At 43.7% G+C, this 17,326-nt stretch overlaps 2 pseudogenes; one reads left to right on the top strand and one right to left on the bottom strand.

Moving 5' to 3' along the window:
* Positions 1–364: 364 nt before the first annotated feature.
* Positions 365–670, bottom strand: LOC116472191 (large ribosomal subunit protein eL43-like; annotated as a pseudogene).
* A 9,928-nt stretch (positions 671–10,598) lies between these two features.
* LOC116472236 (small ribosomal subunit protein eS6-like) lies at positions 10,599–11,399 on the top strand (annotated as a pseudogene).
* The last annotated feature ends 5,927 nt before the right edge of the window (positions 11,400–17,326 follow it).

A 17,326-nucleotide genomic window follows, 5' to 3' on the forward strand; every position in this document is an offset into this window, starting at 1 on the left:
TTTAACATATGTGCAAGTATGTTAAAGATATTATGTTGAACAGGGATGCATATCAAGAAGGTTTGGCCAGCCTGGCCAACATGGCGAAACCTCATCTCTACTAAAAATACAAAAATTAGCCAGGCATGTTGGTGGGCACCTGTGATGCCAGCCACTCTGGAGGCTGAGGCTTGAGAATCACTTTAACCCAGGAGGTGGAGGTTGCAGTGAGCCAAGATGGCGCCACTGCAGTCCAGGCTGGGCAATAGAGCAAGACTCAGTCTCAAAGAAAAAAAAGAAAGTAAGTTTAGGACTATAGCCCTAGGGAATTATGCTGATAATAGTCCTTTTTTATTATTACGTAAGTTAACCCATTTATTAAAGGCTAGTGATGTCTCCAATGGTGGAGAAACATCTGGTCTTTCAATTCCTTCAGTCTTCTGACTGTAGACTTTGCTGTGACAGCAGAAGTGGTATTGTAGGTTCAGCCACCACCAGCTACTGTCTTCATGCAGGAACCACAGTGCCAGACCCCCATATCTCATCTTTTCATCTTGGTTTTGTCACAGAAAGAGCAAGTGTACTTGGTGTGCTAGCTGGTTTCAATTTTCTTCACTATTTTCCGGAAGGAGGCACCATAGCGGATCCTGTATTTACCGACAGTTCCAACTTTACTGGTGCATTTAGCCATGTCAGTGCAAAGTTTCGAGCCCGCAATAATCTTTAAAAGCATTATTTTATGTTTCATTATGAAATTAACTTTTCATTATGAAATTAACTAACCATAGCGGATCCTGTATTTACTGACAATTCCAACTTTATTGGTGTATTAACCATGTCAGCGCAAAGGTATGAGCCCGCAATAGTCTTTAAAAGCATTATTTTATGTTTCATTATGAAATTAACTTTTTTTTTTTTGAGATGTAGTCTTGCTCTATCCCTAGGCTGGAGTGCAGTGGTGTGATCTCAGCTCAATGCAATCTCTGCCTCCCGGGTTCAAGCGATTCCCCTGCCTCAGCCTCCTGAGTAGCTGGAATTACAGGAGTGTACCACCACGCCTGGCTAATTTTTTGTATTTTAGTAGAGATGGGGTTTTATCATGTTGGCCAGGGTGGTCTCGATCTCCTGATCTCGTGATCCACCTGCCTTGGCCTCCCAACGTGCTGGGATTACAGGCGTGAGTGACCATGCCCGGCCCAACTTTTTTTGTTTTGTTTTGTTTTTGTTTTGAGACAGAGTCTTACTCTGTCACCAGGTTGGTGTGTAGTGGCGTGATCTTGGCTCACTGTAACCTCCACCTCCTGGGTTCAAGCAATTCTTCTGCCTCAGCCTCCTGAGTAGCTGGAATTACAGGTGTGTGCCACCACGCCCAGCTAATTTTTGTAGTTTGTAGAAGAATGCTTTGGAGAAGGCTGGCTAGCCTAACTCATTTTCCTAGTAAATGCTTTCTAGAGCATTTACTAGGAAACCCCTAGAGACGGGCTTTCACCATGTTGGCCAGGATGGTCTCGATCTCTTGACCTCATGATCCATCCACCTTGGCCTCCCAAAGTGCTGGGATTATAGGTGTGAGCCACCAAGCCCATCCTTTTTTTTTTTTTTTTGAGGTGAAGTCTCACCGTGTTGCCCAGGCTGGAGTGCAATGGTTCAATCTTGGCTCACTGCAACCTCCATCTCCCACGTTTGAACTGAGTGGGGCCTGCAAATTCTGGTTTCAAACCAGGATGATTCTCCAGTTCCTTGAGAGTTTATAGGTGTGTGAGCTATTTTCACTGTTTCCAGAGCCTAATAGAAACCTTCTGTTTACCTTAAATAAACCTGCACAGGCCAACTTTAAGGTCAAGTGTTTTGCATTCATTAGAAATGTTAGGAACTTGGAGTGGTCCTCTCATGCTGATCAGAATGTGTGGTTACGGCCTGAGCGTGGAGTGGGCAAGTGCTGCTTTGAGGCCTGACCTGGGTCCCAACCCCCTTCTATTGTGAGGGAGTTCTACGGGAGGAAAAGTGGGGGACAGCACCGAGTTTAGACCTGGGCAAGTGAGACCCTTCCCCGGGCCTGCTCCTCAGGAGTCCCTGCACTTTGGAGTGTGTTTCTCAAAATGTTCCAGCTTTCCCTTCTGTGCTTGGGACATGCCAGGGCCAGCAGGTAAGAGAGTTCCAGTTGCTCCCAGGCTTTCCATCATTTGGTATTGTCAGGCTTTTTGATTTTAGCTATTCTTCACTGTGGATATTTTTTCCCATGGGAAATCTCTCTCTCTCTCTGTGTGTCTCTCTCTCTTACCCTTCTCTGTCTCTCTCTTTCCTTCTCTCTTGCTGACCTTCTCTCTCTTTCTTTCTCTCTCTCTCTCCTTGTCTCCTCCCCACAACACATTTACTGAGGTATCAAAAACATGGCCGGGTGTGGTGGCTCATACCTGTAATCCCAGCACTTTGGGAAGCTGAGGCAGGCGGATCACTTGAGGCCAGGAGTTCGAGACTAGCCTGGACAACATAGCAAGACCCTGTCTCAAAAAAAAAAAACCCATACACATATTTGATTTGATAGGTTTTGACATATGTTTACATCCATGAAGCTGTGACCACAATGAAGATAATGAACACATCCATCATCCCCAAAGTTTCCTCGTGCTCCTTGTCATCCCACCCTCCTGCCTTTCCTTGCTTCCTCCTCCCTGCCGGACACCAGGAAACCACTGATATGCTTTCTGTCAATATACAAAGTAGTTTGCATTTTTAGAGTTTTGTATAAATGGAATCATTTCTTTTTTGTTTTTTAAGACAGGGTTTTACTCCTGATGCCAAGGCTGAGGTGCAATGGCGTGATCTTGGCTCGCTGCAACCTCTGCCTCCCAGGCTTAAGCAATTTTCCTGCCTCAGCCTCCCAAGCATCTGGGACTACAGGTGCATGCCGCAGCACCTGGCTAAATACAGTGTATTCTTTTTAAAATCTGACCTCTTTCACTTGGGATAATTATTTAGAGTTTCATCCATGTTATGTGTTTCAATAGTTCATTCCTCTTTATTGCTCAGTAGTATTCCATTATATGGATATATCATACTTTGTCTATACTTTTTTTTTTGGTAATGTCTTTGGCAAGATTTGATATCAGGGTTATGCTGGCCTCATAAAATGAATTAAGAAGTGTTTCCCCGGCCGGGTGCAGTGGCTCACGCCTATAATCCCAGCACTTTAGGAGGCTGAGGCAGGCGGATCACCTGAGGTCAGGAGTTTGAGACCAGCCTGACCAAGATGGAGAAACCCTGTCTCTACTAAAAATACAAAATTAGCCAGGCATGGTGGCTCATGCCTATAGTCCCAGCTACTCAGGAGGTTGACGCAGGAGAATCATTTGAACCCGGGAGGCGGAGGTTGTGGTGAGCCAAGATAGTGCCATTGCACTCCAACCTGGGCACTAAGAGTGAAACTGCGTCTCAAAAAAAAAAAAAAAAAAAAAAGTTTCCTCATTCTCTACTTTCTTTTTTTTTTTTGAGACAGAGTTTCACTCTTTTGCCCAGGCTGGAGTAAAGTGATGTGATCTCAGCTTACTGCAACCTCCACCCTTCAGGTTCAAGTGATTCTCCTGCCTCAGCCTCCTGAGTAGCTGGGATTACAGGCTCTCACCACCATGCCCGGCTAATTTTTGTATTTTTAGTAGAGACAGGGTTTCACCATTTTGGCCAAGCTAGTCTCGAACTCCTGACCTCAGATGATCTACCCACCTCAGCCTCCCAAAGTGCTAAGATTAAAGGCATGAGCCAACGCGCCCGGCCTTTCCTTTTTTTAAGACAGAGTCTTGCTCTATCGCCCAGGCTGGAGTGCAGTGGCAAGATCACAGTTCACTGCAGCCTCTACTTCCCCAGGCTCAAGTTATCCTCCTACCTCAGATTCCCAAGTTGCTGGGACCACAGGTGTGCACCACCATACTCGGCTAATTTTTGCATTTTTTTAAGAGATGGGGTTTTACCATGTTGTCCGGGCTGGTCTTGAACTCCTGGGCTCAAGTGATCCTCCTGCCTTGGCTTCCCAAAGTGTAAGGATTACAGGCATGAGCCACCGTACCCAGCCCATTCTCTATTTTCTGAAAGGTTTGTGTAAAAATTTTTTTATAAACAAAGTATTTTTCATTCTGAATTATACAAAATCAAAACTTCAAACAAGTACTGTTTATAAGATCCACTGTTAATATTTTTAAATAATATGATTACATAATAGCTTTCTTTAAATCTGAGTTCACTCAAATTTGATGGTTTTTTTTTTCTTTGAGATGGAGTTTCGCTCTTGTTGCACAGGCTGGAGTGCAATGGCGTGTTCTTAGCTCACTGCAACTTCTGCCTCCCAGGTACAAGCGATTCACCTGTCTCAGCCTCCCAAGTAGCTCGGATTACAGGCATGCACCACCGTGCCCGGCTAATTTTTTTGTATTTAGTAGAGACGGGGTTTCATCATGTTAGGGTGGTTGCGAACTCCTGACCTCAGGTGACTCACCTGCCTCAGCCTCCCAAAGTGCTGGGATAACAGGTATGTGCCACCACACCCAGCCTTGTTTTATCTTTACTAACTATAGTTACCAAGTTGTAAAAATGGACAATTACAACCACATTCTTGGCAGAATTTTGATGTCTGATAATACCTGGATATTGGACAGCATCCAATTAAAACATCAGTATAGCTTTCATGCATTAAATAAAGTATTTTACTCAAGTTCCCAAAACAAACGAGTATGTTGGGTTTGAATGGAAGCAAAAGGCCAAGTTAAAATATGAAAGCAGATAGTTTTTATTTGGTGGGAGGTGAAATGAATATTTGCGTTCTAATCAGACATCTGTGCCATGTGGCATTTTCCAATTTTTTTTTTTTTATTTTTTTTTGAGACAGAGTCTCGCTCTGTCGCCCAGGCTGGAGTGCAGTGGCGCGATCTCGGCTCACTCCAAGTTCCGCCTCCCAGGTTCACGCCATTCTCCTGCCTCAGCTTCCTGAGTAGCTGGGACTACAGGTGCCCGCCACCAGACCCGGCTAATTTTTTTTGTATTTTTAGTAGAGACAGGGTTTCACCATATTAGCCAGGATGGTCTTGATCTCCTGACCTCGTGATCCGCCCGCCTCGGCCTCCCAAAGTGCTGGGATTACAGGTGTGAGCCACCACGCCCGGCCTGGCATTTTCCAAATTTTTAAGAGTCTACCAGTCTGAACACTTCACTGCTTTTACCACCTTTGCTTTGCTCTTCTCCTTTCTTTCCTCTCATTTTGCCTTCAGACTTTTTCTTTTCTTTTTTTTTTTTTTTTTTTTTGAGACAGAGTCTCGCTCTATCACCCAGGCTGGAGTGCAGTGGCGCTATCTTGGCTCACTGCAACCTCCGCCTCTTGGGGTTCAAATGAGTCTCATATCTCAGCCACCTGAGTAGCTGGGACTATAGGCTTGCACCACCACACCTGGCTAATTTTTGTATTTTTAGTAGAGACAGGGTTTCACCATGTTGGCCAGGCTGGTCTCGAATTCCTGGCCTCAAGTGATCTGCCTGCCTTGGCCTCCTAAAGTGCTGAGATTCTAGGCATGAGCCACCACCCCCGGCCTCAGCCTTTTTCTTTACCTCTACTATTCCATACTGGGTACTGCCCATACTGGTCTAGCAAACCTTTTTTTCCTCTTAATATCAGCCTCCATTTTTGTGTCATCTTTTTCATCTTTCACCACACATGCATTTCCTCTTGGCAGTGTCTGGCATCACCACAGTTGCTGTCTCTTGAACATCTTTCCTTAAAACATCGCTGTCTACTTTGAGAATACTTTCAAGTCAGCTGAGCACCTTTGGGGCATTCGTTTATCTTTTTTCAGCAGGGACTTTTCTTTTCCACCCACTCTGACACAGCACATGATCACGCTGACCACAGTTTGGTTTGTGTAAAATTGCTGTGATTTCTTCCTTAAATGTTGGATAGAATGGAACGGTGAAGCCATTTGGATTTGGGATTTTAATTATTAAATCATTCTTCTTCTTTTTTTCTTTTTTTTTTTTTTCCAGACAGGATCTTGCTTCATCACCCAGGCTGGAGTGCAGTGGCACAATCACAGCTCACTGCAGCTTCAACCTCCTGGGTTCCCTCCTGGGAGCGATCCTCCCACTTCAGTCTCCAGAGTAGCTGGGACTACAGGTGCGTCCCACCACACCTGGATAATTTTTGAAATTTTTGTAGAGTCGGGGTCTTGCTAGGTTGGTTAGGCTGGTCTCGAACTCCTGGCTTCAAATGATTCTCCTGCCTTCGCCTCCTAAAGCGCTAAGATTACAGGTATGAGCCGGCATACCTGGCCTGTATCCTGCACATACGGATACACTGTGTTTTCATTATCATTTAGGTTGAAATATTTTCTGTTGTCTTTTGTGAGTTCTTTTTCGATTCAAGGTTATTTTGAAGAGTGTTGCTTAATTTCAGAATATTTGAAGATCTTAAAGACATTTTACTTAATTACATAACTTGGGCTGGGCATTGCGGCTCACACCTGTAATCCCAGCACGTTGGGAGGCAGAGGCAGGCAGATCACTTGAGGCCAGGAGTTCGAGACCAGCCTGGCCAACATGATAAAACCCCGTCTCTACTATAAATACAAAAATTAGCAAGGTGTGGTGGCACGCATCTGTAATCCCAGGTTCTCAGAAGGCTGAGGCGTGAGAATCTTTCGAACCCGGGAGGTAGAGGTTGCAGTGAGCTGAGATAGTGCCATTGTACTCCAGCCTGGGCGACAAAGCAAGGCTCTGTCTCAAAAAAAAAAAAAAAAGAAAGAAAAAAGAAAAACCATAACCTGAATGAATTTGATCCTTTGCCATTTTTTGAGGCTTGTTTTATGGACTAGCATATAGCGCATCTCAGTGTATATTCCATGAGCACTTCAAAAGAATGTGTACTCTGCAATTTTTGAGTATGATATTCTGTAGTCAATTAAGTCAAACTAATTGGTAATGCTATCAAATTTTCTATGATGTCACTTTTTCCCCTAGCTTATTCTAACAGTTACTAAGAGGGGCTATTAAAATCTCCATATGTTTGTGGATTCATTTCTTTCTTTTTAGTCTGTTAATTTTTGCTTTACCTATTTTAAAGCTCTCTTATTACATGTATACAGATTTAGGATTTTTATGTCTTAACTAATTAAATGTTTTAGTATTAAGAAATATTCTTTATCTCTGGAATACTCTTTGCTTGAAAGGTATTTTATCTGGGCCAGGTGCGGTGGCTCACGCCTGTAATCCCAGCACTTTGGGAGGCCAAGGCGGGTGGATCAGGAGGTCAGGAGTTTGAGATCAGCCTGGCCAACATGGTGAAACCCTGTCTCTACTAAAAATACAAAAATTAGCTGAACGCGGTGGCAGGGGCCTGTAATCTCAGCTACTCTGGAGGCTGAGGCAGGATAATTGCTTGAACCCGGCAGGGAGAGGTTGCAGGGAGGCAGAGGTTGCAGTGAGCCAAGATCGCACCCCTGCACTTCAGCCTGGGTGACAGAGCAAAAAAAAGAAAGAAAGATGCTTTATTTGATAGCTACAAACAAGCCAAACATTGCTGGAGTCTTGCTCTGTCATCCAGGCTGGAGTGCAGGGGTGCGATCTTGGCTCACTGCAACCACTGCCTCCCAGGTTCAAGTGATCCTCCTGCCTCAGCCTCCCAAGTAGTTGAGATTATAATGTGTACCACCACACCTGGCTAATTTTTGTATTTTTAATAGAGACAGAGTTTCACCATGTTGGCCAGGCTGGTCTCAGACTCCTAGCCTCAAGTGACCTGTGCGCCTTGGCCTCCCAAAGTGCTTCGATTACAGGCGTGAGCCACTGTGCCCAACCCAAATATTGTTTTCTTAAGTTTAGTGTTTGTACAATATACACTTTTTTACTATTTTACTTTCAACTTGGTTGTGTCTTTATATTTCTAAGATGTTTCTTGTAAACAAAGTAACCTGAGACTTTTGTTCTCTGTTTTCTAATTGGAGGGGCTAGTCTATTAGCAATTTTTTTTTTTTTTTGAGACAGGGTCTCACTCTGTCACCCAGGCTGGAGGGTAGTGGCACCATCATGCCTCACTGAAACCTCGACCTCCTGGGCTCAAGCAATCCTTCCACCTCAGCCTCCTGAGTAGCTGGGACCATAAGTATGCACCATCACGCCTGGTGAATCTTCAAACTTTTTTTGTAGAGATGGGATCCCACTTTATTGCCCAGGCTTGTCTCATTTGTATTTAACATGATTTTTTGGTATTTTTAGGTTTACTTTTAACAAATAAAAAACCCATAACATTTTTTTCTACTTGTTCCATCTGTTGTTTGTTTCTCTGTGATATAGCTTTGGTCTGTGTCCCTGCCCAAATCTCATGTCAAATTGTAATCTCTAGTGTTGGAGGTGGGGCCTGGTGGGAGGTGACTGGATCGTGGGAGTGGATTTCCCCTCATGATAGTGAGTTAGTTCTCGTGAGATCTGATTGTTTAAAAGTATGTGGCACCGGCCAGGCATGGTGGCTTACCCCTATAATCCCAGCACTTTGGGAGGCCGAGATGGGTGGATCTCCTGAGGTCAGGAGTTCAAGACCAGCCTGGCCAACATGGTAAAACCCCGTCTCTACTAAAAATACAAAAATTAGCTGGGCGTGGTGGCAGGTGCCTGTAATCCCAGCTACTTGAGAGGCTGAGGCAGGAGAATCACTTGAGCCCGGGAGGTGGAGGTTGCAGTGAGCCGAGATTGCACCACTGCACTCCAGCCTGGGCAACAGAGCAAGACTCTGTCTCAAAAAAGAAAAAAGAAAAAAAAAAGTGTGTGGCACCCACCCCTCTGTCCTACCCCTCTGTTCTTAGTCCTGCTTCTGCCATGTAAGATGCCTGCTCCGGCTTTGCCTTCCTCCATGAGTAAAAGAGTCCTGAGGCCTCCCCAGAATCAGATGCCGCCATGCTTCCTGTACAGCCTGCAGAACTGTGAGCCAGTTAAACCTCTCTTCTTTATAAATGACCCAGTCTCAGGTATTTCTTTATAGTAATGCAAGAATGGACTAATACACTCTGTTTCTCTTTTCCTGCCCACTTTTCAATAAATTGAGTATTTTTAAATATACCATTGACTTTTTAGCTAAACATCTTTTATTTTTAGTAGTTGTTCTTGAGATTACAAATCTCTTTAACAGTCTACCTTCAAATTATTCTCCTTTTGTGATTCTAACACTAACTCTGTTTACCCACTTCCAATTCTTTTTACCCATTTCCAATTCTTTGAGCTCTTGTTGTCCTATATTTTACTTCTAAATGTTATATACTTTGAAATATATTGTTATTGTATTGGCAGCCAATTGTCTTTTTAAAATGTATAGATAAGCCAGGAGCAGTGATCATGCCTGTAATCGCAGCTACTTAGGAGGTTGAGGTGGGAGGATTGCTCCAGGTTAGGAGTTTGAGACCAGCCTGGGAAACATAGCGAGACCCTCTCTCTAAAAAATAGAAAAATAAAAAAATTAACCAAGGATGGTGGCATGTGCATGTGGTCTTAGCTACTTGGGAGGCTGAGGCAGAAGAATTGCTTGAGCCCAGGAGTCAAGCCTGTGATGAGCTATGATCGTGCCACTGCACTCCAGCCTGGGCAACAGAGTGAGATCATGTGACTAAAAAGAAAAAAAAAGTATACCTCTCTTTTCTATTTAGACTCATATTTGTGCTCTCTGGGTCTCTTACGGTTTCCTACAGATCTGTACTTCCATTGACATTATTTCTGTTAATCATTTCTGGTAGAGCGGGTTTTCTGGAAATGAATTTCTCCCTTTTTCTGAAAATATTCTTATTTACCTTTGGGTTGAAATATAAATAGATGCGGCCAGGCACGGTGACTCACACCTGTAATCCCAGCACTTTGGGAGGCTGAGGTGGGCAGATCATAAGATCAGGAGATAGAGACCATCCTGGCTAACACGGTGAAACCCCATATCTACTAAAAATACAAAAAATTAGCCGGGCGTGGTGGCACGTGCCTGTAGTCCCAGCTACTTGCAAGGCTGAGGCAGGAGAATTGCTTGAACCCGGGAGTTGGAAGTTGCAGTGATTCGAGATCATGCCATTGCACTCCAGCCTGGGAGACAGAGTGACACTCTGTCTCAAAAAAAAAAAAAGAAGAAAGAAATATAAATAAATAGACATCTAGGCTGACAGGTTTTGCTTTTTTTTTTTTTTTTTCCAGTTATTTAAGAAAGCTTTTCTATTTTTTGGCAGGGGGTGTGGGGTGTACTGGTCTGTTCTCATGCTGCTAATAAAAGACATACCTGAGACTGGATAATTTATAAAGAAAAAGAGGTTTGGCTGGGCGCAGTGGCTCACCCCTGTAATCCCAGCACTTTTGGAGGCCGAAGCGGGTGGATCACGAGCTCAGGAGATCGAGACCATCCTGGCTAACATGGTGCAACCCCATCTCTATTAAAAAAACAAACAAAAAAGAAAAAAAGAGGTTTAATGGACTCACAGTTCCACATAGCTGGAGAGGACTTACAATCATGGTGGAAGGCAAAGGAGGAGCAAGGCACGTCTTACATGGTGGCAAGCAAGAGAGAAGTAGAGGGGAACTCCCTTTAGAAAGCCATCAGGTCTTGGAGGCATTCAGCTGCTTCAAGATGAAGCTGAACATCTCCTTCCCGGTCACTGGCTGCCAGAAACTCATTGAAGTGGACAATGAATGCGAACTTCGTACTTTTTATGAGAAGCTTATGGCCACAGAAGTTGCTGCTGACACTCTGGGTGAAGAATGGAAAGGTTATGTGGTCCGAATCCGTGGTGGGAACAACAAACAAGGTTTCCCCATGAAGCAGGGTGTCTTGACCCATGGCCGTGTCCGCCTGCTACTGAGTGAGGTGCATTCATGTTACAGACCAAGGAGAACTGGAGAAAGAAAGAAAATCAGTTCATGGTTGCATAGTGGATGCCAATCTGAGCATTCTCAACTTGGTTATTGTTAAAAAAAAAAAAAAAGTAAAGAAGGATATTCCTGGACTGACTGATACTATGGTGCCTCGTCGCCTGGGGCCCAAAAGATCTAGCAGAATCCGCAAACTTTCCAGTCTCTCTGAAGAAGATGATGTCCGCCAGTATGTTGTAAGAAAGCCCTCAAACAAAGGAGGTAAGAAACCTAGGACCAAAGCACCCAAGATTCAGCGTCTTGTTACTCCACATTTCCTGCAGCACAATGGGCAGCATATTGCTCTGAAGAAGCCATGTACTAAGAAAAATAAGGAAGAGGCTGCAGAATATGCTAAACTTTTAGGCAAGAGAATGAAGGAGGCTAAAGAGAAGGGCCAGGAACAAATTGTGAAGAGACACAGACTTTCCTCTCTGTGAGCTTCTACTTCTAAGTCTGAATCGAGTCAGAAATAAGATTTTTTGAGTAACAAGTAAATAAGATCAGACTCAAAAAAAGGAGAAAAGAATAGAAAAGAAAGCCATCAGGTCTCCTGAGACTTTATCACAAGAACAGCATGGGAAAGACCCATCCCCATGATTCAATTACCTCCCACCAGGTCCCTCCCACAACATGTAGGAATTATGAGAGCTACAATTCAAGATGAGATTTGGGTGGGGACACAGCCAAACCATATGAAGGGGTGGGGAAGCTTTTCTATTGTCTTCTGGCCTCTACTATTTCTGGTGAGAAATTAGCCATCATTCATAATTTTTTCTTTGGCTGCTTTTAATAATTTATTTTTATCTTTGATTTTCAACACTTTGACTGTGATGTACCTGAGGTTGTTTTTCTTTGTATTTATTCTGCTTGGAGTTCACTGAGCTGATGCAATCTGTAACTTGATTTCTTTTATTAGTTTTAGAAAATTCTTGTCTATTATCTCTCCAAAGATTTCTTCTGTCTCACTCTATCTTTCTTTTCCTTATGGGACTTCAATTACAAATATGTTAAAACATTTGCTATCATTCTAAGGATCATAGGTGCTCTGTTTTATCCCCCCAACATTTTTCTATTTGTGTTTTAGTTGGATTACAGTCACGTGCTGTATAATGGCAGTTTAGCCAACAACAGACCACATATGTGATGTTGGCCCCATAAGATTATAATAAAGCTGAAAAATTCCTATCACCTGGTAATGTAGCCATCATAAAGTTGTAGTGCAACACATTTCTTCTGTGTTTGTAGTGATGCTGGTGTAAACAAACCTACTGTGCTGCCAGTTGTATAAAAGTATAGCACACACAATAATGTATAGTATATAATACTTGATAATGATAAAAAAATGACTATGTTACTGGTTTATGTATTTAGTATACATACTTTTATCATTATTTGAGTGTACTTCACATATATATAACATTACATTATATATATATATGTATGTATAAAGTTGACTGTAAAACAACCTCAAGCAGAAACATAAATAACAAATTTTTAAAATAGAAAAAAGCAGCTGGGCATGGTGGCTCATGCCTGTAATCCCAGCACTTTAGGAGGATGAGGCAGGTGGATCATCTGAGGTCAGGAGTTTGAGACCAGCCTGGCCAACATGGCGAAACGCCATCTCCACTAAAAATACAAAAAATTAGCCAGGCATGGTGGTGCACACCTGTAGACCCAGCTACTCAGGAGGCTGAGGCAGAATTGCTTGACTCTGGGAGGCAAAGGTTGCAATGAGCTGAGATCACGCCGTTGCACTCCAGCCTGAGTGACAGAGCGAGACTCAGTCTCAAAAAAAAAAAAAAAAAAAAAAAAGGAAAAAGCCTATAGAATAAGGATATACAGAAGGAAATATTTTGTACAGCTGTACAATGTGTGCTTGAAGTTGTGTTATTAAAAGAGTCAAAAAGCTAAAAGATGAAAAAGTTTATAAAGTTAAAAAGTTACAGTAAGCTAAGGTTAATTTATTATTGAAGAAAGAAAAATTTTAAAAATAAATTTAGTGGCTGGGCGCAGTGGGTCACACCTGTAATCCCAGCACTTTGGGAGGCCGAGGTGAGTGGACCACCTGGGGTTGGGAGTTTGAGACCAGCCCGACCAACATGGAGAAGCCCCATCTCTACTAAAAATACAAAATTAGCTGGACATGGTGACATATGCCTGTAATCCCAGCTATTTGGGAGTCTGAGGTAGGAGAATCGCTTGAACCCAGGAGGTGGAGGTTGCAGTGAGCCGAGATCGTGCCATTGCACTCCAGCCTGGGCAACAAGAGCGAAACTCCATCTCAAAAATAAACAAATAAATAAAATAAATTTAGAGTAGCCTAAGTGTCCGCTGTTTATAAAGTCCACAGTAGTGTGCAGTGATGTCCTAGGCCTCCACATTCACTCACCACTCACTCGCTCACTCACCCAGAGCAACTTCCAGTCCTGTAAGCTCCATTTATGGTAAGTGCCCTATATAGGTGTACCATATTTTATCTTTTATGGTGTATTTTTATTGTGACTTTCCTATGTTTAGATTTGTTTAGATACATGAATATTTACCATTGGGTTACAATTGCCTACTGTATTCAGTACAGTAACATGCTGTGCACGTTGATAGCCTAGGAGCAATAGGCTATTCCAAGCAACCTAGGTTGTAGTAGGCTATGTGGTATGTGTGAATATACTGTATGATGTTCACACAATGACAAAATTGCCTAATGATGCATTTCTCAGAATGTATTCCCATTGTTAAGCAAAGCGTGACATATTCTTATTGATCTGATTTTAAGTTTACTGTTCATTTCCACTGCTGTGTCCAGTCTACTGCACATCAAATTACTTCTTCATTTCTGATTTTTTTCTATCTAACCAGGATGATTCAATCTCCTGAGTGATCCGCCTGCCTCAGCCTCCCAAAGTGTGGTTACAGGTGTAACAACGGTCCGCCTCTGTTTGAGGCAGAATTTCACTCTTGTCACCCAGGCTGGAGTGCAGTGGCATGATCTTGGCTCACTGCAACCTCTGCCTCCTGGGTTCAAGTGATTGTCCTGCCTCAGCCTCCCAAATAGCTGGGATTACAGGCACCTGCCACCTCGCCTGGCTAATTTTTTGTATTTTTAGTAGAGATGGGGTCTTGCTGTGTTGGGCAAGCTGCTCTTGAACTCCTGACCACAGGTGATCTGCCTGCCTCAGCCTCCCAAAGTGTTGGGATTACAGGTGTGAGCCACCGCGCCTGGCCTGATATGTTTTTTATTTCTAGTATTTTCATTCTTTTTTTTTTTTTTTTTTTTGAGATGCAGTCTCGCTCTGTCACCCAGGCTGGAGTGCAGTGGGGCGATCTCAGCTCACTGCAAGCTCAGCCTCCCGGGTTCATGCCATTCTCCTGCCTCAGCCTCCTGAGTAGCTGGGACTACAGGCGCCCGCCACCAGGCCTGGCTAAATTTTTGTATTTTTAGTAGAGACAGGGTTTCACCATGTTAGACAGGATGGTCTTGATCTCCTGACCTAGTGATCTGCCCGCCTTGGCCTCCCACAGTGCTAGGATTACAGGCATGAGCCATTGTGCCCGGCTTAGTATTTTCATTCTTTAAGTGTCTACTCTTTGTTAAAATTTCTCATTTGTTCATAGAAGATGTTTACCTTTTTCACCAGGTCCTTTGTCGTATTTGTTAATGTTATTTTGAAGCCCATTTATAATTGCAAAATCTGGGCCTACTTGGGGCCAGGTTTTATTGATGATTTCCTTCTTGATAATAGATCATATTTTCTTGTTTCTTTAGGTGCTTTATAGTTTTAAATTTATGCTGGACATTGCATAAAGTGGAAAGTAGAGGTTAAAGTAATATTTGCTCCCAACAAAGGACACATCCTACAGGAAGCTGAGTAAGTATAATCTGAAGTTAAAGTGAGCCTGGGTATTTTGTGTTTTCGTTTTTTTTTTTTTTTTTTTTTTTGCAGTTTTAGTTAGATTCCTATCACCATGGGCTTCTGATGTTTTGACAGCAGGATCAAGATGTTCTCCTCAGCAAAGCTTAGGATATGACACCTGCAAGAGCACAGAGATCCCTTTATGCTTTTTATCTAGCCACCAGTTTTACAAACCATGGCGATCCCTCTCATTGGTATTGGAGTGTTACTGCTCCTAGGCCCTCTCAGTGGACAGAGCTACAGAATGTATGTTTGTGTTTGTGTCCATATGAATATACATTCATACATGTATACATACATTTACTTATTTTTATATCTCTCTATACTGGAAAACATAACTTTAATATTTCTAATTCCAATTAAACAGCCCAGGGTTTATTCTAGTTTTCTTCCTCTCCCCTTTCCTAACTCTCTTCTCCAAGAATGATGGTTTTTATTATTATCCTTTGTATTTTTTTATTTGATCAATCCCTATCTACATAACCAATAGTTGTTACTAACCCCACTTCCGCATAGATGGTCTCGCCACTCTACTTGGGCTCTGACGCACCATCCTGGACTGCCTCCCTGCTGGGATGCCTTGCTCGCCCCATTTCCTCTCTAACTTCTCACCCTGGGCTTCTTAGGTGTGGCCCTGCTCTCCCTGCTCAGGCTCCAGTACCTGACTCCAGGCTACCCTTCTATGGGAACATCTTTATCACTCTGCTTAGACTCCAGCATCTGTGCCAGGCCGTCCCATAGCACTGGGCATCCTCCTCTCCTGCATGGGTCCCAACATCCCACGCCAGTCCACCCTCACACATATGCCCCCATCACCCGGCATTCACTCAAACACTTCACACCGTGCTGCCCTTGTGTGGGACACCTTCCTCATATTCTAGGGCTCCAACGGCCTGTGCTGGTCCAATCCCCCCTGTGCATGCCCTCCTTGCCATGCTTGGGCTCCAACTCCTGTGGCTGGCCCATCCCTCCCTTCTTCCTTCTCCTATCCCTCTGTGGATGCTTTCCCAATCTTTCAGGCTTAGACTTGCCATTCTGGGCCACCAAGATTCAGGGACATCCTTCTAATTCTGCGTGGGCTTCAATACTCAATATTAGGGCTCTTCTCCTGTGGGGATACTCTCTTCACCCAATCTGAATTTCGAAACCAATCCCATGCCTGGTTATATATATGAGACAATATTATAGTGTTAGAGATGAAAGGCAATAATTATGTCATTAGATTAGATCCAGTTGAGATGGGTTGAGAACAGTTATTCACAAAATAATTAATTAACTCCTCTGGAGTGCCTACTGTGTGCCAGGACCTATGCTGACCATTGAGGTGACCATAACCTCTTGGCTGCTACATGCTCATTTGTTAGGGTTAGTTGCAAGTCTGGCTTAACCATCCTATCCCTCCTCTAGCCATGACACTAAGATTTAAGGGAAGTCAGCCAGTTCCATATTTCTAGTATAATTATCACCCCGGCCGGGCGCAGTGGCTCACGCCTGTGATCCCAGCACTTTGGGAGGCCGAGGTGGGCAGATCACAAGGTTGGAAGTTTGAGACTAGCCTGGCCAGCATGGTGAAACCCCATCTCTACTAAAAATAACAAAAATTAGCTGGGTGTGGTGGCTCATGCCTGTAATCCCAGCTACTCGGGAGGCTGAGGCAGGAGAATTGCTTGAACCCAGGAGGCAGAGGTTGCAGTGAGCCAAGATTGTGCCATTGCACTCCAGCCTGGGCAACAGAGCGAGACTTCATCTCAAAAAATAATAATTATTATTATTGTTATCACCCCCAGCCTTAAGCCATAATTCTGCCTGCCTCACCATCTTGAACCTCCCCAGAGAACTATTGGCTGTTTAACCATTTTCTCATAGAGACTGTTAGGATTAATCCCATCCTGCCTTATATCCTTTTTTACTTCAGTTACTACCTGAAGTCCAAGCAACCTAGAGAACAGTGTATAATATGCTATCATGGTGCTAAAATGAGTATATTTGACCAGGTACAGTAGCTCACGCCTATAATCCTAGCTCTTTGGGGGGCCAAGATGGGTGGATCGCTTGATTCTAGGAGTTTGGGACCAGCCTGGGCAACATGGCAAAACCATGGCTCTACAAAAAATACAAAAATTCACCATGTACATGGCTCACACCTGTAATCCCAGCACTTTGGGAAGCCGAGGCTGGTGGATCACCTGAAGTCCGGAGTTTGAGATCATCCTGGCCAACATGGTGAAACCCCGTCTCTTCTAAATATACAAAAAATTAGCCGGGCATAGTGGCGGACGCCTGTAATCCCAGCTACTCGGGGCTGAGGCAGGGGAAATGCTTGAACCTAGGAAGTGGAGGTTTCAGTGAGCCGAGATCATGCCATTGCACTCCAGCCTGGGCAACAAGAGGGAAACTCCGTCTCAAAAACAAACAAACAAAAATTAGCCAGGCATGGTGGCATGAGCCTGTGGTTGCAGCTACTCCAGAGGCTGAAGGGGAGGATCACTGGAGCCTGGGAAGTCAAGGCTGCAGTGAGCCATGATCGC

This window comes from Hylobates moloch, unplaced genomic scaffold, assembly GCF_009828535.3.
Source record: "Hylobates moloch isolate HMO894 unplaced genomic scaffold, HMol_V3 SCAFFOLD_8, whole genome shotgun sequence".
Taxonomy (NCBI): Eukaryota; Metazoa; Chordata; class Mammalia; order Primates; family Hylobatidae; genus Hylobates; species Hylobates moloch.